General features: G+C 44.8%; 7 non-coding genes across 7 annotated transcripts; all 7 read right to left on the bottom strand.

Annotated features, from left to right (window-relative positions):
* Window positions 1-1,894: 1,894 nt before the first annotated feature.
* On the bottom strand, window positions 1,895-2,194 carry LOC146854496 (signal recognition particle RNA). Its single transcript, XR_014959080.1, has one exon.
* A 3,397-nt stretch (window positions 2,195-5,591) lies between these two features.
* On the bottom strand, window positions 5,592-5,891 carry LOC146854495 (signal recognition particle RNA). The gene has a single exon (XR_014981638.1).
* A 3,409-nt stretch (window positions 5,892-9,300) lies between these two features.
* Window positions 9,301-9,600, bottom strand: LOC146854494 (signal recognition particle RNA). Its single transcript, XR_014959270.1, has one exon.
* Window positions 9,601-13,009: 3,409 nt separating this feature from the next.
* LOC146854493 (signal recognition particle RNA) lies at window positions 13,010-13,309 on the bottom strand. Its single transcript, XR_014959053.1, has one exon.
* A 3,409-nt stretch (window positions 13,310-16,718) lies between these two features.
* LOC146854492 (signal recognition particle RNA) lies at window positions 16,719-17,018 on the bottom strand. Its single transcript, XR_014959061.1, has one exon.
* A 3,407-nt stretch (window positions 17,019-20,425) lies between these two features.
* Window positions 20,426-20,725, bottom strand: LOC146854491 (signal recognition particle RNA). Its single transcript, XR_014959269.1, has one exon.
* Window positions 20,726-24,134: 3,409 nt separating this feature from the next.
* LOC146854490 (signal recognition particle RNA) lies at window positions 24,135-24,434 on the bottom strand. The gene has a single exon (XR_014959052.1).
* Between the last annotated feature and the right edge of the window lie 987 nt (window positions 24,435-25,421).

The raw sequence follows: 25,421 nt of genomic DNA, 5'->3' as shown, positions 1-25,421 counted from the left end.
TAAAAGTCGACTTAATTACTGTGATGATTTTTAGACAATATTTTGCTATTTTAAAAGTTGACAGAAAATATTTCATAGAAAACAGTCTAAGATTCCCTATGGCAGAAAATTCAAGTTGCAGGTATAGTATGTTCTCGTTACTTTTGTAATCCAGTACTGGGTGCCTAGACTCAGTACTGGGACCTTTATCCAAAACAGGTAAGTAATTACGTTTTCAGAAATTATACGATTTTTAAAGAATATTTAAAGTTTGCAGAAATTGACAGAAGAAATTTCACAGAAAAACAGTCAATGATTTCCTATGGGAGAAAATTGGGTTACTGGTAAGTACAGTTGTAAGTATTTTTCAGAGTCAGTGCTGGGCACCAAGATCCAGCACTGGGAGCTCACCTAATAGCAGGTGAGTATTTTCGTTTTCGTTACTCGGCTGATTTTTGGTGAATATTTTAAGTTTTGAAAAGTCCACACGGAAGAAATTTCAGGAAAAACCAGTCAATGTTACCCTATGGAGAAGATTGAGTTATCGGTTTAAAGGTAAGTACTCGACTGGCAGAGTTAAGGTTCTGGGCATAGACTCAGGCGTCTCCCAGGGTCAGGTAGGTACAGTTGGTTCACCCTCAGCGGCACAAGGGCGGCCGGGTGCAGAGAGAGTTAGGCCCAATGTTATCCTATGAGAGGTAGGGGGGCCTTGGTTGGTGGCTGCTGACTAGCAGGCCACGTGGCTGTGGGAGCTGGGCTCCTGGTCACTTATCCAGGGCAAGTGGGGAAGTAGATAGATGTAGAGGTTGCACTGCCAGGGCCACTCGGACGGCTGGGTGCAGGGTGCTTTTGAGCATTCGGGCGCTCAATTGATTTGAATAGGAAATCTCTGGTTTAGAAAAAGACTGCAAGCTCGGGGACGAAGATTCTTCAGGTGCCACCACCACTTCGAGAGGTAAGTTGGGTAGTTGGAGGATAGGTAGGTACCCCGGGATTGGGCACAGGGGGCCGCAGAGCGCCGGATGCAGGGGTACCTTTTGGTGTCGGGAAATCTTACCCTCTGTTGATCGCGGTTGGGGGGGCACCTGGTTCTGAGGCTGCAGGCTTCTTCAGGAGTGTCGAGGGAGGTCCTTGGGTGCCGGACTCGGGGTCACAGTCGCCGTGGGGTCATCCTTGTGGTCTTTGTTCACTCTGGCACAGGCCAGGCTTGGTGGGTGCAGAGTGTGAAGGGTTCGCGGTTCCGGGCTGCTGCCAGGGATTAGAAGTAGATTTGAGTAGAGCCTCTACTCATGGGAGTCCCAGGGGTTTAGAGTCAAAAGGTAGCCAGGTCCTCCAGGGTTTGTGAAGTTGCTGGCCACAAGAGATGCCGGGTTGGAGCAGGAGCAGGTTCGAGGGTCGACAGGCCAGAGGCTCCAACGTTTGGGAGTTGCACAGCCCTCAGTCTTTTCATGTTTCGCTGAAAGAGTGAAGGGCCCTGTAATTTCTCCTTCTCATTCACATATGAAAAGAATGAGGGCTAATCAAAAAATGAATTAGAGCTGGACGTAGAAATGCAGCAGAAGGGCCAGCAAGCGCATTTCTAAGTTGCTCTATGAAGGATGCTTTTGTACTTGACAGATCAGTTTAATCCTACAGGTGCTCTAAAAGGAAGAATGCATTTGAGTCATCCTTGCTGAAAATCACACAGCCATTTATTCTAGGTTGCACTGAGTTTTCAGTCCTCTCCGCCTGCTAGCTTGTTGTTGCAATATGTCTCAATTCTGGAGAATTGTCTGCTATGTTGAAATGCGTGGCCCAGTTCAAATGTTCATCATATTTCCTGGAAAAATATCAAAAGGAAAACAAAGATTTGGTTTTGGGAAAATAATTTATTACACCTTGTAAAAATCAAAACTTTCACATTTGAGTCAAAAAAGAGAGGCTAGGTCTCACTATTTTGCTCAGGCTGTTTTACACGTACTGCTCACAGGTGCTGTCCTGCTACCAATGGGCATGGAAGCTTTGGCCTGCTCTGTTTCCAGCCTGGGTCGGTGCACCTCTCGTTACACAACCTGAAATTCTAGAGCTCCCTCTAGAACACCATATTGATGCCCAATGCAGCATGGACACCTGATCAACACAGCTGAGTGCAGCCCAGAACCCCTGAGCTCAAGCAATCCACAAGCCTCTGCCTCCCAAGTAACTAGGACAACAGGCACACGCCACCTTGCCCGGCAAACACTACAGCTGTCCTAATGATGAAATGCATTCCATAAGTAAGGATAATGATAAAGTAAGGTGGAATGAATTGATGGTTTACCAACCATGTTTCAAGAAAATCAATTTCACTATCCTTCAAAGAAAGGAAAAAAATGTCTTATCAAGAAGCAGTGTGAATATGGGAAGGGCCTTTAAAAAAGATGTGGAGTTTCCTAAAGTAAAAAAGAGGGTTGAACTGATTGAAGGGAGAGAGGAAGTAGGGTCGGAAAGATTGTGACGGGGAAGTGAATACAACATAAATACTAGTATTTAGAGAGTGAGAGACAGGTAGAGGGACAGAAGGGAAAGGAGAGTGAGAGAGAAGAGCCAGGTTAGGGCTGAGTTTCTCTTTATCTGCCAGTGACTTCCTGTAGAAGCTTGCCGGCACAATTTAGGCTGTCCTGTAGGCTTCCCTTGTTATGCAGAGCCAGCCAATATTGAGTAAAATAGCATGGGTCACAAAGATGGAACTCGTCTGCAACATCGGAAGTTTTAAAGTAGTATGGAGTGGGAGGGCTAGAAGAGTTACCATAAAGAATGAATACACGTCATTCTGTTCTCTAGCCTCAACAGCTGCAAGAGCGGAACTCCTGCTGGCCAAGAAGACCAATGTCAGTTCAGCTTGAACAGGTGAAAGCATGCCTGATTCTGCAAAGGTATGAGATTACACTTTTGCGTCAGAGGTGGTCAGGGGCTATTGAACATTAGGAAACCATTTATTGAGGTCCAGTTGGATTACTCTATCTTCTACCACCTCAAAATCAGCTGCTCATGCAGTGTTCTATACCGATGAGCTATTTTGGTCCTCCCTGCCCCTTCCAGCTAGTGGGTCCCCTGACTAGGGAAAGTGATTCGAACAGATTTGCATATCTTTTCATAGGAGACTTCTTGACCTATTTTATACTGTGCCAAATCAAGGTAGATTGAGTAATGATCTTGACAGACCTATATTGGAGAACTGCAGTGTGAGAAAGTGGCTCTGTATATACTGTTCCCAAATAGGTACAGGGTGTACAGAGTCCACAGTCCCCAGAGGTTTGGCAGAGGCTAAAGTTAGATATAACCTTACTCTCTAAAGTGGTAGCTTGGTCGAGCAGTAAGGCAGTATCAGAGGACAGTGTAAAGCATTTGTTGCACACACTCAGTGAGCAAATGGTCTCACACACTCAATAACTGAACTCTAGGCCAATGGTTTATCTACAAAAAATATATGCTTGTTTTATTTTAGAACCAACAATAGGTATTAAAATATACTTTCTCAGAATGAGATGCTTTATATAAATACTTTTGCAATATGCAATTGAGTTTTGTAGAAAGTTACAAGTGGTTGCAATAGGCAACAACATTTTAAACACAATAATGCATTGAGCTCAATGGAAGTTTCAAGTTATTTGCAACAGATTACTTTTAGGATTACTTTTGGATTTCCAGGACTGGATCCTAGATTCAGTCCTGGGTCAGTACTTGGAATCAAGTGATAAAAGTCGACTTAATTACTGTGATGATTTTTAGACAATATTTTGCTATTTTAAAAGTTGACAGAAAATATTTCATAGAAAACCGTCTAAGATTCCCTATGGCAGAAAATTCAAGTTGCAGGTATAGTATGTTCTCGTTACTTTTGTAATCCAGTACTGGGTGCCTAGACTCAGTACTGGGACCTTTATCCAAAACAGGTAAGTAATTACGTTTTCAGAAATTATACGATTTTTAAAGAATATTTAAAGTTTGCAGAAATTGACAGAAGAAATTTCACAGAAAAACAGTCAATGATTTCCTATGGGAGAAAATTGGGTTACTGGTAAGTACAGTTGTAAGTATTTTTCAGAGTCAGTGCTGGGCACCAAGATCCAGCACTGGGAGCTCACCTCATAGCAGGTGAGTATTTTCGTTTTCGTTACTCGGCTGATTTTTGGTGAATATTTTAAGTTTTGAAAAGTCCACACTTGGAAGAAATTTCAGGAAAAACCAGTCAATGTTACCCTATGGAGAAGATTGAGTTATCGGTTTAAAGGTAAGTACTCGACTGGCAGAGTTAAGGTTCTGGGCATAGACTCAGGCGTCTCCCAGGGTCAGGTAGGTACAGTTGGTTCACCCTCAGCGGCACAAGGGCGGCCGGGTGCAGAGAGAGTTAGGCCCAATGTTATCCTATGAGAGGTAGGGGGGCCTTGGTTGGTGGCTGCTGACTAGCAGGCCACGTGGCTGTGGGAGCTGGGCTCCTGGTCACTTATCCAGGGCAAGTGGGGAAGTAGATAGATGTAGAGGTTGCACTGCCAGGGCCACTCGGACGGCTGGGTGCAGGGTGCTTTTGAGCATTCGGGCGCTCAATTGATTTGAATGGGAAATCTCTGGTTTAGAAAAAGACTGCAAGCTCGGGGACGAAGATACTTCAGGTGCCACCACCACTTCGAGAGGTAAGTTGGGTAGTTGGAGGATAGGTAGGTACCCCGGGATTGGGCACAGGGGGCCGCGGAGCGCCGGGTGCAGGGGTACCTTTTGGTGTCGGGAAATCTTACCCTCTGTTGATCGCGGTTGGGGGGCCACCTGGTTCTGAGGCTGCAGGCTTCTTCAGGAGTGTCGAGGGAGGTCCTTGGGTGCCGGACTCGGGGTCACAGTCGCCGTGGGGTCGTCCTTGTGGTCTTTGTTCACTCTGGCACAGGCCAGGCTTGGTGGGTGCATTGTGTGAAGGGTTCGCGGTTCCGGGCTGCTGCCAGGGATTAGAAGTAGATTTGAGTAGAGCCTCTACTCATGGGAGTCCCAGGGGTTTAGAGTCAAAAGGTAGCCAGGTCCTCCAGGGTTTGTGAGGTTGCTGGCCACAAGAGATGCCGGGTTGGAGCAGGAGCAGGTTCGAGGGTCGACAGGCCAGAGGCTCCAACGTTTGGGAGTTGCACAGCCCTCAGTCTTTTCATGTTTCGCTCAAAGAGTGAAGGGCCCTGTAATTTCTCCTTCTCATTCACATATGAAAAGAATGAGGGCTAATCAAAAAATGAATTAGAGCTGGACGTAGAAATGCAGCAGAAGGGCCAGCAAGCACATTTCTAAGTTGCTCTATGAAGGATGCTTTTGTACTTGACAGATCAGTTTAATCCTACAGGTGCTCTAAAAGGAAGAATGCATTTGAGTCATCCTTGCTGAAAATCACACAGCCATTTATTCTAGGTTGCACTGAGTTTCCAGTCCTCTCCGCCTGCTAGCTTGTTGTTGCAATATGTCTCAATTCTGGAGAATTGTCTGCTATGCTGAAATGCGTGGCCCAGTTCAAATGTTCATCATATTTCCTGGAAAAATATCAAAAGGAAAACAAAGATTTGGTTTTGGGAAAATAATTTATTACACCTTGTAAAAATCAAAACTTTCACATTTGAGTCAAAAAAGAGAGGCTAGGTCTCACTATTTTGCTCAGGCTGTTTTACATGTACTGCTCACAGGTGCTGTCCTGCTACCAATGGGCATGGAAGCTTTGGCCTGCTCTGTTTCCAGCCTGGGTCGGTGCACCTCTTGTTACACAACCTGAAATTCTAGAGCTCCCTCTAGAACACCATATTGATGCCCAATGCAGCATGGACACCTGATTAACACAGCTGAGTGCAGCCCAGAACCCCTGAGCTCAAGCAATCCACAAGCCTCTGCCTCCCAAGTAACTAGGACAAAAGGCACACGCCACCTTGCCCAGCAAACACTGCAGCTGTCCTAATGATGAAATGCATTCCATAAGTAAGGATAATGATAAAGTAAGGTGGAATGAATTGATGGTTTACCAACCATGTTTCAAGAAAATCAATTTCACTATCCTTCAAAGAAAGGAAAAAAATGTCTTATCAAGAAGCAGTGTGAATATGGGAAGGGCCTTTAAAAAAGATGTGGAGTTTCCAAAAGTAAAAAAGAGGGTTGAACTGATTGAAGGGAGAGAGGAAGTAGGGTCGGAAAGATTGTGACGGGGAAGTGAATACAACATAAATACTAGTATTTAGAGAGTGAGAGACAGGTAGAGGGACAGAAGGGAAAGGAGAGTGAGAGTGAGAGAGAAGAGCCAGGTTAGGGCTGAGTTTCTCTTTATCTGCCAGTGACTCCCTGTAGAAGCTTGCCGGCACAATTTAGGCTGTCCTGTAGGCATCCCTTGTTATGCCGAGCCAGCCAATATTGAGAAAAATAGCATGGGTCACAATGATGGAACTCGTCTGCAACATCGGAAGTTTTAAAGTAGTATGGAGTGGGTGGGCTAGAAGAGTTACCATAAAGAATGAATACACGTCATTCTGTTCTCTAGCCTCAACAGCTGCAAGAGAGGAACTCCTGCTGGCCAAGAAGACCAATGTCAGTTCAGCTTGAACAGGTGAAAGCATGCCTGATTCTGCAAAGGCATGAGATTATACTTTTGCGTCAGAGGTGGTCAGGGGCTATTGCACATTAGGAAACCGTTTATTGAGGTCCAGTTGGATTACTCTATCTTCTACCACCTCAAAATCAGCTGCTCATGCAGTGTTCTATACCGATGAGCTATTTTGGTCCTCCCTGCCCCTTCCAGCTAGTGGATCCCCTGACTAGGGAAAGTGATTCGAACAGATTTGCATATCTTTTCATAGGAGACTTCTTGACCTATTTTATACTGTGCCAAATCAAGATAGATTGAGTAATGATCTTGACAGACCTATATTGGAGAACTGCAGTGTGAGAAAGTGGCTCTGTATATACTGTTCCCAAATAGGTACAGGGTGTACAGAGTCCACAGTCCCCAGAGGTTTGGCAGAGGCTAAAGTTAGATATAACCTTACTCTCTAAAGTGGTAGCTTGGTCGAGCAGTAAGGCAGTATCAGAGGACAGTGTAAAGCATTTGCTGCACACACTCTGTCAGCAAATAGTCTCACACACTCAATAACTGAACTCTAGGCCAATGGTTTATCTACAAAAAAATATATGCTTGTTTTATTTTAGAACCAACAATAGGTATTAAAATATACTTTCTCAGAATGAGATGCTTTATATAAATACTTTTGCAATATGCAATTGAGTTTTGTAGAAAGTTACAAGTGGTTGCAATAGGCAACAACATTTTAAACACAATAATGCATTGAGCTCAATGGAAGTTTCAAGTTATTTGCAACAGATTACTTTTAGGATTACTTTTGGATTTCCAGGACTGGATCCTAGATTCAGTCCTGGGTCAGTACTTGGAATCAAGTGATAAAAGTCGACTTAATTACTGTGATGATTTTTAGACAATATTTTGCTATTTTAAAAGTTGACAGAAAATATTTCATAGAAAACAGTCTAAGATTCCCTATGGCAGAAAATTCAAGTTGCAGGTATAGTATGTTCTCGTTACTTTTGTAATCCAGTACTGGGTGCCTAGACTCAGTACTGGGACCTTTACCCAAAACAGGTAAGTAATTACGTTTTCAGAAATTATACGCATTTTTAAAGAATATTTAAAGTTTGCAGAAATTGACACTTAGAAGAAATTTCACAGAAAAACAGTCAATGATTTCCTACGGGAGAAAATTGGGTTACTGGTAAGTACAGTTGTAAGTATTTTTCAGAGTCAGTGCTGGGCACCAAGATCCAGCACTGGGAGCTCAGCTAATAGCAGGTGAGTATTTTCGTTTTCGTTACTCGGCTGATTTTTGGTGAATATTTTAAGTTTTGAAAAGTCCACACTTGGAAGAAATTTCAGGAAAAACCAGTCAATGTTACCCTATGGAGAATATTGAGTTATCGGTTTAAAGGTAAGTACTCGACTGGCAGAGTTAAGGTTCTGGGCATAGACTCAGGCGTCTCCCAGGGTCAGGTAGGTACAGTTGGTTCACCCTCAGCGGCACAAGGGCGGCCGGGTGCAGAGAGAGTTAGGCCCAATGTTATCCTATGAGAGGTAGGGGGGCCTTGGTTGGTGGCTGCTGACTAGCAGGCCACGTGGCTGTGGGAGCTGGGCTCCTGGTCACTTATCCAGGGCAAGTGGGGAAGTAGATAGATGTAGAGGTTGCACTGCCAGGGCCACTCGGACGGCTGGGTGCAGGGTGCTTTTGAGCATTCGGGCGCTCAATTGATTTGAATGGGAAATCTCTGGTTTAGAAAAAGACTGCAAGCTCGGGGACGAAGATTCTTCAGGTGCCACCACCACTTCGAGAGGTAAGTTGGGTAGTTGGAGGATAGGTAGGTACCTCGGGATTGGGCACAGGGGGCCGCGGAGCGCAGGGTGCAGGGGTACCTTTTGGTGTTGGGAAATCTTACCCTCTGTTGATCGCGGTTGGGGGGGCACCTGGTTCTGAGGCTGCAGGCTTCTTCAGGAGTGTCGAGGGAGGTCCTTGGGTGCCGGACTCGGGGTCACAGTCGCCGTGGGGTCGTCCTTGTGGTCTTTGTTCACTCTGGCACAGGCCAGGCTTGGTGAGTGCAGAGTGTGAAGGGTTCGCGGTTCCGGGCTGCTGCCAGGGATTAGAAGTAGATTTGAGTAGAGCCTCTACTCATGGGAGTCCCAGGGGTTTAGAGTCAAAAGGTAGCCAGGTCCTCCAGGGTTTGTGAGGTTGCTGGCCACAAGAGATGCCGGGTTGGAGCAGGAGCAGGTTCGAGGGTCGACAGGCCAGAGGCTCCAACGTTTGGGAGTTGCACAGCCCTCAGTCTTTTCATGTTTCGCTCAAAGAGTGAAGGGCCCTGTAATTTCTCCTTCTCATTCACATATGAAAAGAATGAGGGCTAATCAAAAAATGAATTAGAGCTGGACGTAGAAATGCAGCAGAAGGGCCAGCAAGCGCGTTTCTAAGTTGCTCTATGAAGGATGCTTTTGTACTTGACAGATCAGTTTAATCCTACAGGTGCTCTAAAAGGAAGAATGCATTTGAGTCATCCTTGCTGAAAATCACACAGCCATTTATTCTAGGTTGCACTGAGTTTTCAGTCCTCTCCGCCTGCTAGCTTGTTGTTGCAATATGTCTCAATTCTGGAGAATTGTCTGCTATGCTGAAATGCGTGGCCCAGTTCAAATGTTCATCATATTTCCTGGAAAAATATCAAAAGGAAAACAAAGATTTGGTTTTGGGAAAATAATTTATTACACCTTGTAAAAATCAAAACTTTCACATTTGAGTCAAAAAAGAGAGGCTAGGTTTCACTATTTTGCTCAGGCTGTTTTACACGTACTGCTCACAGGTGCTGTCCTGCTACCAATGGGCATGGAAGCTTTGGCCTGCTCTGTTTCCAGCCTGGGTCGGTGCACCTCTCGTTACACAACCTGAAATTCTAGAGCTCCCTCTAGAACACCATATTGATGCCCAATGCAGCATGGACACCTGATTAACACAGCTGAGTGCAGCCCAGAACCCCTGAGCTCAAGCAATCCACAAGCCTCTGCCTCCCAAGTAACTAGGACAACAGGCACACGCCACCTTGCCCGGCAAACACGGCAGCTGTCCTAATGATGAAATGCATTCCATAAGTAAGGATAATGATAAAGTAAGGTGGAATGAATTGATGGTTTACCAACCATGTTTCAAGAAAATCAATTTCACTATCCTTCAAAGAAAGGAAAAAAATGTCTTATCAAGAAGCAGTGTGAATATGGGAAGGGCCTTTAAAAAAGATGTGGAGTTTCCAAAAGTAAAAAAGAGGGTTGAACTGATTGAAGGGAGAGAGGAAGTAGGGTCGGAAAGATTGTGACGGGGAAGTGAATACAACATAAATACTAGTATTTAGAGAGTGAGAGACAGGTAGAGGGACAGAAGGGAAAGGAGAGTGAGAGTGAGAGAGAAGAGCCAGGTTAGGGCTGAGTTTCTCTTTATCTGCCAGTGACTCCCTGTAGAAGCTAGCCGGCACAATTTAGGCTGTCCTGTAGGCATCCCTTGTTATGCCGAGCCAGCCAATATTGAGAAAAATAGCATGGGTCACAATGATGGAACTCGTCTGCAACATCGGAAGTTTTAAAGTAGTATGGAGTGGGAGGGCTAGAAGAGTTACCATAAAGAATGAATACACGTCATTCTGTTCTCTAGCCTCAACAGCTGCAAGAGAGGAACTCCTGCTGGCCAAGAAGACCAATGTCAGTTCAGCTTGAACAGGTGAAAGCATGCCTGATTCTGCAAAGGCATGAGATTATACTTTTGCGTCAGAGGTGGTCAGGGGCTATTGCACATTAGGAAACCGTTTATTGAGGTCCAGTTGGATTACTCTATCTTCTACCACCTCAAAATCAGCTGCTCATGCAGTGTTCTATACCGATGAGCTATTTTGGTCCTCCCTGCCCCTTCCAGCTAGTGGGTCCCCTGACTAGGGAAAGTGATTCGAACAGATTTGCATATCTTTTCATAGGAGACTTCTTGACTTATTTTATACTGTGCCAAATCAAGGTAGATTGAGTAATGATCTTGACAGACCTATATTGGAGAACTGCAGTGTGAGAAAGTGGCTCTGTATATACTGTTCCCAAATAGGTACAGGGTGTACAGAGTCCACAGTCCCCAGAGGTTTGGCAGAGGCTAAAGTTAGATATAACCTTACTCTCTAAAGTGGTAGCTTGGTCGAGCAGTAAGGCAGTATCAGAGGACAGTGTAAAGCATTTGTTGCACACACTCTGTCAGCAAATGGTCTCACACACTCAATAACTGAACTCTAGGCCAATGGTTTATCTACAAAAAAATATATGCTTGTTTTATTTTAGAACCAACAATAGGTATTAAAATATACTTTCTCAGAATGAGATGCTTTATATAAATACTTTTGCAATATGCAATTGAGTTTTGTAGAAAGTTACAAGTGGTTGCAATAGGCAACAACATTTTAAACACAATAATGCATTGAGCTCAATGGAAGTTTCAAGTTATTTGCAACAGATTACTTTTAGGATTACTTTTGGATTTCCAGGACTGGATCCTAGATTCAGTCCTGGGTCAGTACTTGGAATCAAGTGATAAAAGTCGACTTAATTACTGTGATGATTTTTAGACAATATTTTGCTATTTTAAAAGTTGACAGAAAATATTTCATAGAAAACAGTCTAAGATTCCCTATGGCAGAAAATTCAAGTTGCAGGTATAGTATGTTCTCGTTACTTTTGTAATCCAGTACTGGGTGCCTAGACTCAGTACTGGGACCTTTACCCAAAACAGGTAAGTAATTACGTTTTCAGAAATTATACGCATTTTTAAAGAATATTTAAAGTTTGCAGAAATTGACACTTAGAAGAAATTTCACAGAAAAACAGTCAATGATTTCCTACGGGAGAAAATTGGGTTACTGGTAAGTACAGTTGTAAGTATTTTTCAGAGTCAGTGCTGGGCACCAAGATCCAGCACTGGGAGCTCACCTAATAGCAGATGAGTATTTTCGTTTTCGTTACTCGGCTGATTTTTGGTGAATATTTTAAGTTTTGAAAAGTCCACACTTGGAAGAAATTTCAGGAAAAAACAGTCAATGTTACCCTATGGAGAAGATTGAGTTATCGGTTTAAAGGTAAGTACTCGACTGGCAGAGTTAAGGTTCTGGGCATAGACTCAGGCGTCTCCCAGGGTCAGGTAGGTACAGTTGGTTCACCCTCAGCGGCACAAGGGCGGCCGGGTGCAGAGAGAATTAGGCACAATGTTATCCTATGAGAGGTAGGGGGGCCTTGGTTGGTGCCTGCTGACTAGCAGGCCACGTGGCTGTGGGAGCTGGGCTCCTGGTCACTTATCCAGGGCAAGTGGGGAAGTAGATAGATGTAGAGGTTGCACTGCCAGGGCCACTCGGACGGCTGGGTGCAGGGTGCTTTTGAGCATTCGGGCGCTCAATTGATTTGAATGGGAAATCTCTGGTTTAGAAAAAGACTGCAAGCTCGGGGACGAAGATTCTTCAGGTGCCACCACCACTTCGAGAGGTAAGTTGGGTAGTTGGAGGATAGGTAGGTACCCCGGGATTGGGCACAGGGGGCCGCGGAGCGCCGGGTGCAGGGGTACCTTTTGGTGTCGGGAAATCTTACCCTCTGTTGATCGCGGTTGGGTGGGCACCTGGTTCTGAGGCTGCAGGCTTCTTCAGGAGTGTCGAGGGAGGTCCTTGGGTGCCGGACTCGGGGTCACAGTCGCCGTGGGGTCGTCCTTGTGGTCTTTGTTCACTCTGGCACAGGCCAGGCTTGGTGGGTGCAGAGTGTGAAGGGTTCGCGGTTCCGGGCTGCTGCCAGGGATTAGAAGTAGATTTGAGTAGAGCCTCTACTCATGGGAGTCCCAGGGGTTTAGAGTCAAAAGGTAGCCAGGTCCTCCAGGGTTTGTGAGGTTGCTGGCCACAAGAGATGCCGGGTTGGAGCAGGAGCAGGTTCGAGGGTCGACAGGCCAGAGGCTCCAACGTTTGGGAGTTGCACAGCCCTCAGTCTTTTCATGTTTCGCTCAAAGAGTGAAGGGCCCTGTAATTTCTCCTTCTCATTCACATATGAAAAGAATGAGGGCTAATCAAAAAATGAATTAGAGCTGGACGTAGAAATGCAGCAGAAGGGCCAGCAAGCGCATTTCTAAGTTGCTCTATGAAGGATGCTTTTGTACTTGACAGATCAGTTTCATCCTACAGGTGCTCTAAAAGGAAGAATGCATTTGAGTCATCCTTGCTGAAAATCACACAGCCATTTATTCTAGGTTGCACTGAGTTTTCAGTCCTCTCCGCCTGCTAGCTTGTTGTTGCAATATGTCTCAATTCTGGAGAATTGTCTGCTATGCTGAAATGCGTGGCCCAGTTCAAATGTTCATCATATTTCCTGGAAAAATATCAAAAGGAAAACAAAGATTTGGTTTTGGGAAAATAATTTATTACACCTTGTAAAAATCAAAACTTTCACATTTGAATCAAAAAAGAGAGGCTAGGTCTCACTATTTTGCTCAGGCTGTTTAACACGCACTGCTCACAGGTGCTGTCCTGCTACCAATGGGCATGGAAGCTTTGGCCTGCTCTGTTTCCAGCCTGGGTCAGTGCACCTCTCGTTACACAACCTGACATTCTAGAGCTCCCTCTAGAACACCATATTGATGCCCAATGCAGCATGGACACCTGATCAACACAGCTGAGTGCAGCCCAGAACCCCTGAGCTCAAGCAATCCACAAGCCTCTGCCTCCCAAGTAACTAGGACAACAGGCACACGCCACCTTGCCCGGCAAACACTGCAGCTGTCCTAATGATGAAATGCATTCCATAAGTAAGGATAATGATAAAGTAAGGTGGAATGAATTGATGGTTTACCAACCATGTTTCAAGAAAATCAATTTCACTATCCTTCAAAGAAAGGAAAAAAATGTCTTATCAAGAAGCAGTGTGAATATGGGAAGGGCCTTTAAAAAAGATGTGGAGTTTCCTAAAGTAAAAAAGAGGGTTGAACTGATTGAAGGGAGAGAGGAAGTAGGGTCGGAAAGATTGTGACGGGGAAGTGAATACAACATAAATACTAGTATTTAGAGAGTGAGAGACAGGTAGAGGGACAGAAGGGAAAGGAGAGTGAGAGTGAGAGAGAAGAGCCAGGTTAGGGCTGAGTTTCTCTTTATCTGCCAGTGACTCCCTGTAGAAGCTTGCTGGCACAATTTAGGCTGTCCTGTAGGCATCCCTTGTTATGCCGAGCCAGCCAATATTGAGAAAAATAGCATGGGTCACAATGATGGAACTCGTCTGCAACTTCGGAAGTTTTAAAGTGGTATGGAGTGGGAGGGCTAGAAGAGTTACCATAAAGAATGAATACACGTCATTCTGTTCTCTAGCCTCAACAGCTGCAAGAGAGGAACTCCTGCTGGCCAAGAAGACCAATGTCAGTTCAGCTTGAACAGGTGAAAGCATGCCTGATTCTGCAAAGGCATGAGATTATACTTTTGCGTCAGAGGTGGTCAGGGGCTATTGCACATTAGGAAACCGTTTATTGAGGTCCAGTTGGATTACTCTATCTTCTACCACCTCAAAATCAGCTGCTCATGCAGTGTTCTATACCGATGAGCTATTTTGGTCCTCCCTGCCCCTTCCAGCTAGTGGGTCCCCTGACTAGGGAAAGTGATTCGAACAGATTTGCATATCTTTTCATAGGAGACTTCTTGACTTATTTTATACTGTGCCAAATCAAGGTAGATTGAGTAATGATCTTGACAGACCTATATTGGAGAACTGCAGTGTGAGAAAGTGGCTCTGTATATACTGTTCCCAAATAGGTACAGGGTGTACAGAGTCCACAGTCCCCAGAGGTTTGGCAGAGGCTAAAGTTAGATATAACCTTACTCTCTAAAGTGGTAGCTTTGTCGAGCAGTAAGGCAGTATCAGAGGACAGTGTAAAGCATTTGTTGCACACACTCCGTCAGCAAATGGTCTCACACACTCAATAACTGAACTCTAGGCCAATGGTTTATCTACAAAAAAATATATGCTTGTTTTATTTTAGAACCAACAATAGGTATTAAAATATACTTTCTCAGAATGAGATGCTTTATATAAATACTTTTGCAATATGCAATTGACTTTTGTAGAAAGTTACAAGTGGTTGCAATAGGCAACAACATTTTAAACACAATAATGCATTGAGCTCAATGGAAGTTTCAAGTTATTTGCAACAGATTACTTTTAGGATTACTTTTGGATTTCCAGGACTGGATCCTAGATTCAGTCCTGGGTCAGTACTTGGAATCAAGTGATAAAAGTCGACTTAATTACTGTGATGATTTTTAGACAATATTTTGCTAATTTAAAAGTTGACAGAAAATATTTCATAGAAAACAGTCTAAGATTCCCTATGGCAGAAAATTCAAGTTGCAGGTATAGTATGTTCTCGTTACTTTTGTAATCCAGTACTGGGTGCCTAGACTCAGTACTGGGACCTTTATCCAAAACAGGTAAGTAATTACGTTTTCAGAAATTATACGCATTTTTAAAGAATATTTAAAGTTTGCAGAAATTGACACTTAGAAGAAATTTCACAGAAAAACAGTCAATGATTTCCTACGGGAGAAAATTGGGTTACTGGTAAGTACAGTTGTAAGTATTTTTCAGAGTCAGTGCTGGGCACCAAGATCCAGCACTGGGAGCTCACCTAATAGCAGGTGAGTATTTTCGTTTTCGTTACTCGGCTGATTTTTGGTGAATATTTTAAGTTTTGAAAAGTCCACACTTGGAAGAAATTTCAGGAAAAACCAGTCAATGTTACCCTACGGAGAAGATTGAGTTATCGGTTTAAAGGTAAGTACTCGACTGGCAGAGTTAAGGTTCTGGGCATAGACTCAGGCGTCTCCCAGGGTCAGGTAGGTACAGTTGGTTCACCCTCAGCGGCACAAGGGCGGCCGGGTGCAGAGAGAGTTAGGCCCAATGTTATCCTATGAGAGGTAGGGGGGCCTTGGTTGGTGGCTGCTGACTAGCAGGCCACGTGGCTGTGGGAGCTGGGCTCCTGGTCACTTATCCAGGGCAAGTGGGGAAGTAGATAGATGTAGAGGTTGCACTGCCAGGGCCACTCGGACGGCTGGGTGCAGGGTGCTTTTGAGCATTCGGGCGCTCAATTGATTTGAATGGGAAATCTCTGGTTTAGAAAAAGACTGCAAGCTCGGGGACGAAGATTCTTCAGGTGCCACCACCACTTCGAGAGGTAAGTTGGGTAGTTGGAGGATAGGTAGGTACCCCGGGATTGGGCACAGGGGGCCGCGGAGCGCCGGGTGCAGGGGTACCTTTTGGTGTCGGGAAATCTTACTCTCTGTTGATCGCGGTTGGGGGGGCACCTGGTTCTGAGGCTGCAGGCTTCTTCAGGAGTGTCGAAGGAGGTCCTTGGGTGCCGGACTCGGGGTCACAGTCGCCGTGGGGTCGTCCTTGTGGTCTTTGTTCACTCTGGCACAGGCCAGGCTTGGTGGGTGCAGAGTGTGAAGGGTTCGCGGTTCCGGGCTGCTGCCAGGGATTAGAAGTAGATTTGAGTAGAGCCTCTACTCATGGGAGTCCCAGGGGTTTAGAGTCAAAAGGTAGCCAGGTCCTCCAGGGTTTGTGAGGTTGCTGGCCACAAGAGATGCCGGGTTGGAGCAGGAGCAGGTTCGAGGGTCGACAGGCCAGAGGCTCCAACGTTTGGGAGTTGCACAGCCCTCAGTCTTTTCATGTTTCGCTCAAAGAGTGAAGGGCCCTGTAATTTCTCCTTCTCATTCACATATGAAAAGAATGAGGGCTAATCAAAAAATGAATTAGAGCTGGACGTAGAAATGCAGCAGAAGGGCCAGCAAGCGCATTTCTAAGTTGCTCTATGAAGGATGCTTTTGTACTTGACAGATCAGTTTAATCCTACAGGTGCTCTAAAAGGAAGAATGCATTTGAGTCATCCTTGCTGAAAATCACACAGCCATTTATTCTAGGTTGCACTGAGTTTTCAGTCCTCTCCGCCTGCTAGCTTGTTGTTGCAATATGTCTCAATTCTGGAGAATTGTTTGCTATGCTGAAATGCGTGGCCCAGTTCAAATGTTCATCATATTTCCTGGAAAAATATCAAAAGAAAAACAAAGATTTGGTTTTGGGAAAATAATTTATTACACCTTGTAAAAATCAAAACTTTCACATTTGAGTCAAAAAAGAGAGGCTAGGTCTCACTATTTTGCTCAGGCTGTTTAACACGCACTGCTCACAGGTGCTGTCCTGCTACCAATGGGCATGGAAGCTTTGGCCTGCTCTGTTTCCAGCCTGGGTCGGTGCACCTCTCGTTACACAACCTGAAATTCTAGAGCTCCCTCTAGAACACCATATTGATGCCCAATGCAGCATGGACACCTGATCAACACAGCTGAGTGCAGCCCAGAACCCCTGAGCTCAAGCAATCCACAAGCCTCTGCCTCCCAAGTAACTAGGACAACAGGCACACGCCACCTTGCCCGGCAAACACTGCAGCTGTCCTAATGATGAAATGCATTCCATAAGTAAGGATAATGATAAAGTAAGGTGGAATGAATTGATGGTTTACCAACCATGTTTCAAGAAAATCAATTTCACTATCCTTCAAAGAAAGGAAAAAAATGTCTTATCAAGAAGCAGTGTGAATATGGGAAGGGCCTTTAAAAAAGATGTGGAGTTTCCTAAAGTAAAAAAGAGGGTTGAACTGATTGAAGGGAGAGAGGAAGTAGGGTCGGAAAGATTGTGACGGGGAAGTGAATACAACATAAATACTAGTATTTAGAGAGTGAGAGACAGGTAGAGGGACAGAAGGGAAAGGAGAGTGAGAGTGAGAGAGAAGAGCCAGGTTAGGGCTGAGTTTCTCTTTATCTGCCAGTGACTCCCTGTAGAAGCTTGCTGGCACAATTTAGGCTGTCCTGTAGGCATCCCTTGTTATGCCGAGCCAGCCAATATTGAGAAAAATAGCATGGGTCACAATGATGGAACTCGTCTGCAACTTCGGAAGTTTTAAAGTGGTATGGAGTGGGAGGGCTAGAAGAGTTACCATAAAGAATGAATACACGTCATTCTGTTCTCTAGCCTCAACAGCTGCAAGAGAGGAACTCCTGCTGGCCAAGAAGACCAATGTCAGTTCAGCTTGAACAGGTGAAAGCATGCCTGATTCTGCAAAGGTATGAGATTACACTTTTGCGTCAGAGGTGGTCAGGGGCTATTGCACATTAGGGAACCGTTTATTGGGGTCCAGTTGGATTACTCTATCTTCTACCACCTCAAAATCAGCTGCTCATGCAGTGTTCTATACCGATGAGCTATTTTGGTTCTCCCTGCCCCTTCCAGCTAGTGGGTCCCCTGACTAGGGAAAGTGATTCGAACAGATTTGCATATCTTTTCATAGGAGACTTCTTGACTTATTTTATACTGTGCCAAATCAAGGTAGATTGAGTAATGATCTTGACAGACCTATATTGGAGAACTGCAGTGTGAGAAAGTGGCTCTGTATATACTGTTCCCAAATAGGTACAGGGTGTACAGAGTCCACAGTCCCCAGAGGTTTGGCAGAGGCTAAAGTTAGATATAACCTTACTCTCTAAAGTGGTAGCTTGGTCGAGCAGTAAGGCAGTATCAGAGGACAGTGTAAAGCATTTGTTGCACACACTCAGTCAGCAAATGGTCTCACACACTCAATAACTGAACTCTAGGCCAATGGTTTATCTACAAAAAATATATGCTTGTTTTATTTTAGAACCAACAATAGGTATTAAAATATACTTTCTCAGAATGAGATGCTTTATATAAATACTTTTGCAATATGCAATTGACTTTTGTAGAAAGTTACAAGTGGTTGCAATAGGCAACAAAATTTTAAACACAATAATGCATTGAGCTCAATGGAAGTTTCAAGTTATTTGCAACAGATTACTTTTAGGATTACTTTTGGATTTCCAGGACTGGATCCTAGATTCAGTCCTGGGTCAGTACTTGGAATCAAGTGATAAAAGTCGACTTAATTACTGTGATGATTTTTAGACAATATTTTGCTATTTTAAAAGTTGGCAGAAAATATTTCATAGAAAACAGTCTAAGATTCCCTATGGCAGAAAATTCAAGTTGCAGGTATAGTATGTTCTCGTTACTTTTGTAATCCAGTTCTGGGTGCCTAGACTCAGTACTGGGACCTTTATCCAAAACAGGTAAGTAATTACGTTTTCAGAAATTATACGATTTTTAAAGAATATTTAAAGTTTGCAGAAATTGACACTTAGAAGAAATTTCACAGAAAAACAGTCAATGATTTCCTACGGGAGAAAATTGGGTTACTGGTAAGTACAGTTGTAAGTATTTTTCAGAGTCAGTGCTGGGCACCAAGATCCAGCACTGGGAGCTCAGCTAATAGCAGGTGAGTATTTTCGTTTTCGTTACTCGGCTGATTTTTGGTGAATATTTTAAGTTTTGAAAAGTCCACACTTGGAAGAAATTTCAGGAAAAACCAGTCAATGTTACCCTATGGAGAATATTGAGTTATCGGTTTAAAGGTAAGTACTCGACTGGCAGAGTTAAGGTTCTGGGCATAGACTCAGGCGTCTCCCAGGGTCAGGTAGGTACAGTTGGTTCACCCTCAGCGGCACAAGGGCGGCCGGGTGCAGAGAGAGTTAGGCCCAATGTTATCCTATGAGAGGTAGGGGGGCCTTGGTTGGTGGCTGCTGACTAGCAGGCCACGTGGCTGTGGGAGCTGGGCTCCTGGTCACTTATCCAGGGCAAGTGGGGAAGTAGATAGATGTAGAGGTTGCACTGCCAGGGCCACTCGGACGGCTGGGTGCAGGGTGCTTTTGAGCATTCGGGCGCTCAATTGATTTGAATGGGAAATCTCTGGTTTAGAAAAAGACTGCAAGCTCGGGGACGAAGATTCTTCAGGTGCCACCACCACTTCGAGAGGTAAGTTGGGTAGTTGGAGGATAGGTAGGTACCTCGGGATTGGGCACAGGGGGCCGCGGAGCGCAGGGTGCAGGGGTACCTTTTGGTGTTGGGAAATCTTACCCTCTGTTGATCGCGGTTGGGGGGGCACCTGGTTCTGAGGCTGCAGGCTTCTTCAGGAGTGTCGAGGGAGGTCCTTGGGTGCCGGACTCGGGGTCACAGTCGCCGTGGGGTCGTCCTTGTGGTCTTTGTTCACTCTGGCACAGGCCAGGCTTGGTGAGTGCAGAGTGTGAAGGGTTCGCGGTTCCGGGCTGCTGCCAGGGATTAGAAGTAGATTTGAGTAGAGCCTCTACTCATGGGAGTCCCAGGGGTTTAGAGTCAAAAGGTAGCCAGGTCCTCCAGGGTTTGTGAGGTTGCTGGCCACAAGAGATGCCGGGTTGGAGCAGGAGCAGGTTCGAGGGTCGACAGGCCAGAGGCTCCAACGTTTGGGAGTTGCACAGCCCTCAGTCTTTTCATGTTTCGCTCAAAGAGTGAAGGGCCCTGTAATTTCTCCTTCTCATTCACATATGAAAAGAATGAGGGCTAATCAAAAAATGAATTAGAGCTGGACGTAGAAATGCAGCAGAAGGGCCAGCAAGCGCGTTTCTAAGTTGCTCTATGAAGGATGCTTTTGTACTTGACAGATCAGTTTAATCCTACAGGTGCTCTAAAAGGAAGAATGCATTTGAGTCATCCTTGCTGAAAATCACACAGCCATTTATTCTAGGTTGCACTGAGTTTTCAGTCCTCTCCGCCTGCTAGCTTGTTGTTGCAATATGTCTCAATTCTGGAGAATTGTCTGCTATGCTGAAATGCGTGGCCCAGTTCAAATGTTCATCATATTTCCTGGAAAAATATCAAAAGGAAAACAAAGATTTGGTTTTGGGAAAATAATTTATTACACCTTGTAAAAATCAAAACTTTCACATTTGAGTCAAAAAAGAGAGGCTAGGTTTCACTATTTTGCTCAGGCTGTTTTACACGTACTGCTCACAGGTGCTGTCCTGCTACCAATGGGCATGGAAGCTTTGGCCTGCTCTGTTTCCAGCCTGGGTCGGTGCACCTCTCGTTACACAACCTGAAATTCTAGAGCTCCCTCTAGAACACCATATTGATGCCCAATGCAGCATGGACACCTGATTAACACAGCTGAGTGCAGCCCAGAACCCCTGAGCTCAAGCAATCCACAAGCCTCTGCCTCCCAAGTAACTAGGACAACAGGCACACGCCACCTTGCCCGGCAAACACGGCAGCTGTCCTAATGATGAAATGCATTCCATAAGTAAGGATAATGATAAAGTAAGGTGGAATGAATTGATGGTTTACCAACCATGTTTCAAGAAAATCAATTTCACTATCCTTCAAAGAAAGGAAAAAAATGTCTTATCAAGAAGCAGTGTGAATATGGGAAGGGCCTTTAAAAAAGATGTGGAGTTTCCAAAAGTAAAAAAGAGGGTTGAACTGATTGAAGGGAGAGAGGAAGTAGGGTCGGAAAGATTGTGACGGGGAAGTGAATACAACATAAATACTAGTATTTAGAGAGTGAGAGACAGGTAGAGGGACAGAAGGGAAAGGAGAGTGAGAGTGAGAGAGAAGAGCCAGGTTAGGGCTGAGTTTCTCTTTATCTGCCAGTGACTCCCTGTAGAAGCTAGCCGGCACAATTTAGGCTGTCCTGTAGGCATCCCTTGTTATGCCGAGCCAGCCAATATTGAGAAAAATAGCATGGGTCACAATGATGGAACTCGTCTGCAACATCGGAAGTTTTAAAGTAGTATGGAGTGGGAGGGCTAGAAGAGTTACCATAAAGAATGAATACACGTCATTCTGTTCTCTAGCCTCAACAGCTGCAAGAGAGGAACTCCTGCTGGCCAAGAAGACCAATGTCAGTTCAGCTTGAACAGGTGAAAGCATGCCTGATTCTGCAAAGGCATGAGATTATACTTTTGCGTCAGAGGTGGTCAGGGGCTATTGCACATTAGGAAACCGTTTATTGAGGTCCAGTTGGATTACTCTATCTTCTACCACCTCAAAATCAGCTGCTCATGCAGTGTTCTATACCGATGAGCTATTTTGGTCCTCCCTGCCCCTTCCAGCTAGTGGGTCCCCTGACTAGGGAAAGTGATTCGAACAGATTTGCATATCTTTTCATAGGAGACTTCTTGACTTATTTTATACTGTGCCAAATCAAGGTAGATTGAGTAATGATCTTGACAGACCTATATTGGAGAACTGCAGTGTGAGAAAGTGGCTCTGTATATACTGTTCCCAAATAGGTACAGGGTGTACAGAGTCCACAGTCCCCAGAGGTTTGGCAGAGGCTAAAGTTAGATATAACCTTACTCTCTAAAGTGGTAGCTTGGTCGAGCAGTAAGGCAGTATCAGAGGACAGTGTAAAGCATTTGTTGCACACACTCTGTCAGCAAATGGTCTCACACACTCAATAACTGAACTCTAGGCCAATGGTTTATCTACAAAAAAATATATGCTTGTTTTATTTTAGAACCAACAATAGGTATTAAAATATACTTTCTCAGAATGAGATGCTTTATATAAATACTTTTGCAATATGCAATTGAGTTTTGTAGAAAGTTACAAGTGGTTGCAATAGGCAACAACATTTTAAACACAATAATGCATTGAGCTCAATGGAAGTTTCAAGTTATTTGCAACAGATTACTTTTAGGATTACTTTTGGATTTCCAGGACTGGATCCTAGATTCAGTCCTGGGTCAGTACTTGGAATCAAGTGATAAAAGTCGACTTAATTACTGTGATGATTTTTAGACAATATTTTGCTATTTTAAAAGTTGACAGAAAATATTTCATAGAAAACAGTCTAAGATTCCCTATGGCAGAAAATTCAAGTTGCAGGTATAGTATGTTCTCGTTACTTTTGTAATCCAGTACTGGGTGCCTAGACTCAGTACTGGGACCTTTACCCAAAACAGGTAAGTAATTACGTTTTCAGAAATTATACGCATTTTTAAAGAATATTTAAAGTTTGCAGAAATTGACACTTAGAAGAAATTTCACAGAAAAACAGTCAATGATTTCCTACGGGAGAAAATTGGGTTACTGGTAAGTACAGTTGTAAGTATTTTTCAGAGTCAGTGCTGGGCACCAAGATCCAGCACTGGGAGCTCACCTAATAGCAGATGAGTATTTTCGTTTTCGTTACTCGGCTGATTTTTGGTGAATATTTTAAGTTTTGAAAAGTCCACACTTGGAAGAAATTTCAGGAAAAAACAGTCAATGTTACCCTATGGAGAAGATTGAGTTATCGGTTTAAAGGTAAGTACTCGACTGGCAGAGTTAAGGTTCTGGGCATAGACTCAGGCGTCTCCCAGGGTCAGGTAGGTACAGTTGGTTCACCCTCAGCGGCACAAGGGCGGCCGGGTGCAGAGAGAATTAGGCACAATGTTATCCTATGAGAGGTAGGGGGGCCTTGGTTGGTGCCTGCTGACTAGCAGGCCACGTGGCTGTGGGAGCTGGGCTCCTGGTCACTTATCCAGGGCAAGTGGGGAAGTAGATAGATGTAGAGGTTGCACTGCCAGGGCCACTCGGACGGCTGGGTGCAGGGTGCTTTTGAGCATTCGGGCGCTCAATTGATTTGAATGGGAAATCTCTGGTTTAGAAAAAGACTGCAAGCTCGGGGACGAAGATTCTTCAGGTGCCACCACCACTTCGAGAGGTAAGTTGGGTAGTTGGAGGATAGGTAGGTACCCCGGGATTGGGCACAGGGGGCCGCGGAGCGCCGGGTGCAGGGGTACCTTTTGGTGTCGGGAAATCTTACCCTCTGTTGATCGCGGTTGGGTGGGCACCTGGTTCTGAGGCTGCAGGCTTCTTCAGGAGTGTCGAGGGAGGTCCTTGGGTGCCGGACTCGGGGTCACAGTCGCCGTGGGGTCGTCCTTGTGGTCTTTGTTCACTCTGGCACAGGCCAGGCTTGGTGGGTGCAGAGTGTGAAGGGTTCGCGGTTCCGGGCTGCTGCCAGGGATTAGAAGTAGATTTGAGTAGAGCCTCTACTCATGGGAGTCCCAGGGGTTTAGAGTCAAAAGGTAGCCAGGTCCTCCAGGGTTTGTGAGGTTGCTGGCCACAAGAGATGCCGGGTTGGAGCAGGAGCAGGTTCGAGGGTCGACAGGCCAGAGGCTCCAACGTTTGGGAGTTGCACAGCCCTCAGTCTTTTCATGTTTCGCTCAAAGAGTGAAGGGCCCTGTAATTTCTCCTTCTCATTCACATATGAAAAGAATGAGGGCTAATCAAAAAATGAATTAGAGCTGGACGTAGAAATGCAGCAGAAGGGCCAGCAAGCGCATTTCTAAGTTGCTCTATGAAGGATGCTTTTGTACTTGACAGATCAGTTTCATCCTACAGGTGCTCTAAAAGGAAGAATGCATTTGAGTCATCCTTGCTGAAAATCACACAGCCATTTATTCTAGGTTGCACTGAGTTTTCAGTCCTCTCCGCCTGCTAGCTTGTTGTTGCAATATGTCTCAATTCTGGAGAATTGTCTGCTATGCTGAAATGCGTGGCCCAGTTCAAATGTTCATCATATTTCCTGGAAAAATATCAAAAGGAAAACAAAGATTTGGTTTTGGGAAAATAATTTATTACACCTTGTAAAAATCAAAACTTTCACATTTGAATCAAAAAAGAGAGGCTAGGTCTCACTATTTTGCTCAGGCTGTTTAACACGCACTGCTCACAGGTGCTGTCCTGCTACCAATGGGCATGGAAGCTTTGGCCTGCTCTGTTTCCAGCCTGGGTCAGTGCACCTCTCGTTACACAACCTGACATTCTAGAGCTCCCTCTAGAACACCATATTGATGCCCAATGCAGCATGGACACCTGATCAACACAGCTGAGTGCAGCCCAGAACCCCTGAGCTCAAGCAATCCACAAGCCTCTGCCTCCCAAGTAACTAGGACAACAGGCACACGCCACCTTGCCCGGCAAACACTGCAGCTGTCCTAATGATGAAATGCATTCCATAAGTAAGGATAATGATAAAGTAAGGTGGAATGAATTGATGGTTTACCAACCATGTTTCAAGAAAATCAATTTCACTATCCTTCAAAGAAAGGAAAAAAATGTCTTATCAAGAAGCAGTGTGAATATGGGAAGGGCCTTTAAAAAAGATGTGGAGTTTCCTAAAGTAAAAAAGAGGGTTGAACTGATTGAAGGGAGAGAGGAAGTAGGGTCGGAAAGATTGTGACGGGGAAGTGAATACAACATAAATACTAGTATTTAGAGAGTGAGAGACAGGTAGAGGGACAGAAGGGAAAGGAGAGTGAGAGTGAGAGAGAAGAGCCAGGTTAGGGCTGAGTTTCTCTTTATCTGCCAGTGACTCCCTGTAGAAGCTTGCTGGCACAATTTAGGCTGTCCTGTAGGCATCCCTTGTTATGCCGAGCCAGCCAATATTGAGAAAAATAGCATGGGTCACAATGATGGAACTCGTCTGCAACTTCGGAAGTTTTAAAGTGGTATGGAGTGGGAGGGCTAGAAGAGTTACCATAAAGAATGAATACACGTCATTCTGTTCTCTAGCCTCAACAGCTGCAAGAGAGGAACTCCTGCTGGCCAAGAAGACCAATGTCAGTTCAGCTTGAACAGGTGAAAGCATGCCTGATTCTGCAAAGGCATGAGATTATACTTTTGCGTCAGAGGTGGTCAGGGGCTATTGCACATTAGGAAACCGTTTATTGAGGTCCAGTTGGATTACTCTATCTTCTACCACCTCAAAATCAGCTGCTCATGCAGTGTTCTATACCGATGAGCTATTTTGGTCCTCCCTGCCCCTTCCAGCTAGTGGGTCCCCTGACTAGGGAAAGTGATTCGAACAGATTTGCATATCTTTTCATAGGAGACTTCTTGACTTATTTTATACTGTGCCAAATCAAGGTAGATTGAGTAATGATCTTGACAGACCTATATTGGAGAA

The sequence above is a fragment of the Triturus cristatus genome, chromosome 4_1 (genome assembly GCF_964204655.1).
Source record: "Triturus cristatus chromosome 4_1, aTriCri1.1, whole genome shotgun sequence".
Taxonomy (NCBI): Eukaryota; Metazoa; Chordata; class Amphibia; order Caudata; family Salamandridae; genus Triturus; species Triturus cristatus.
This window is presented reverse-complemented; position numbering and strand designations above follow the sequence as displayed.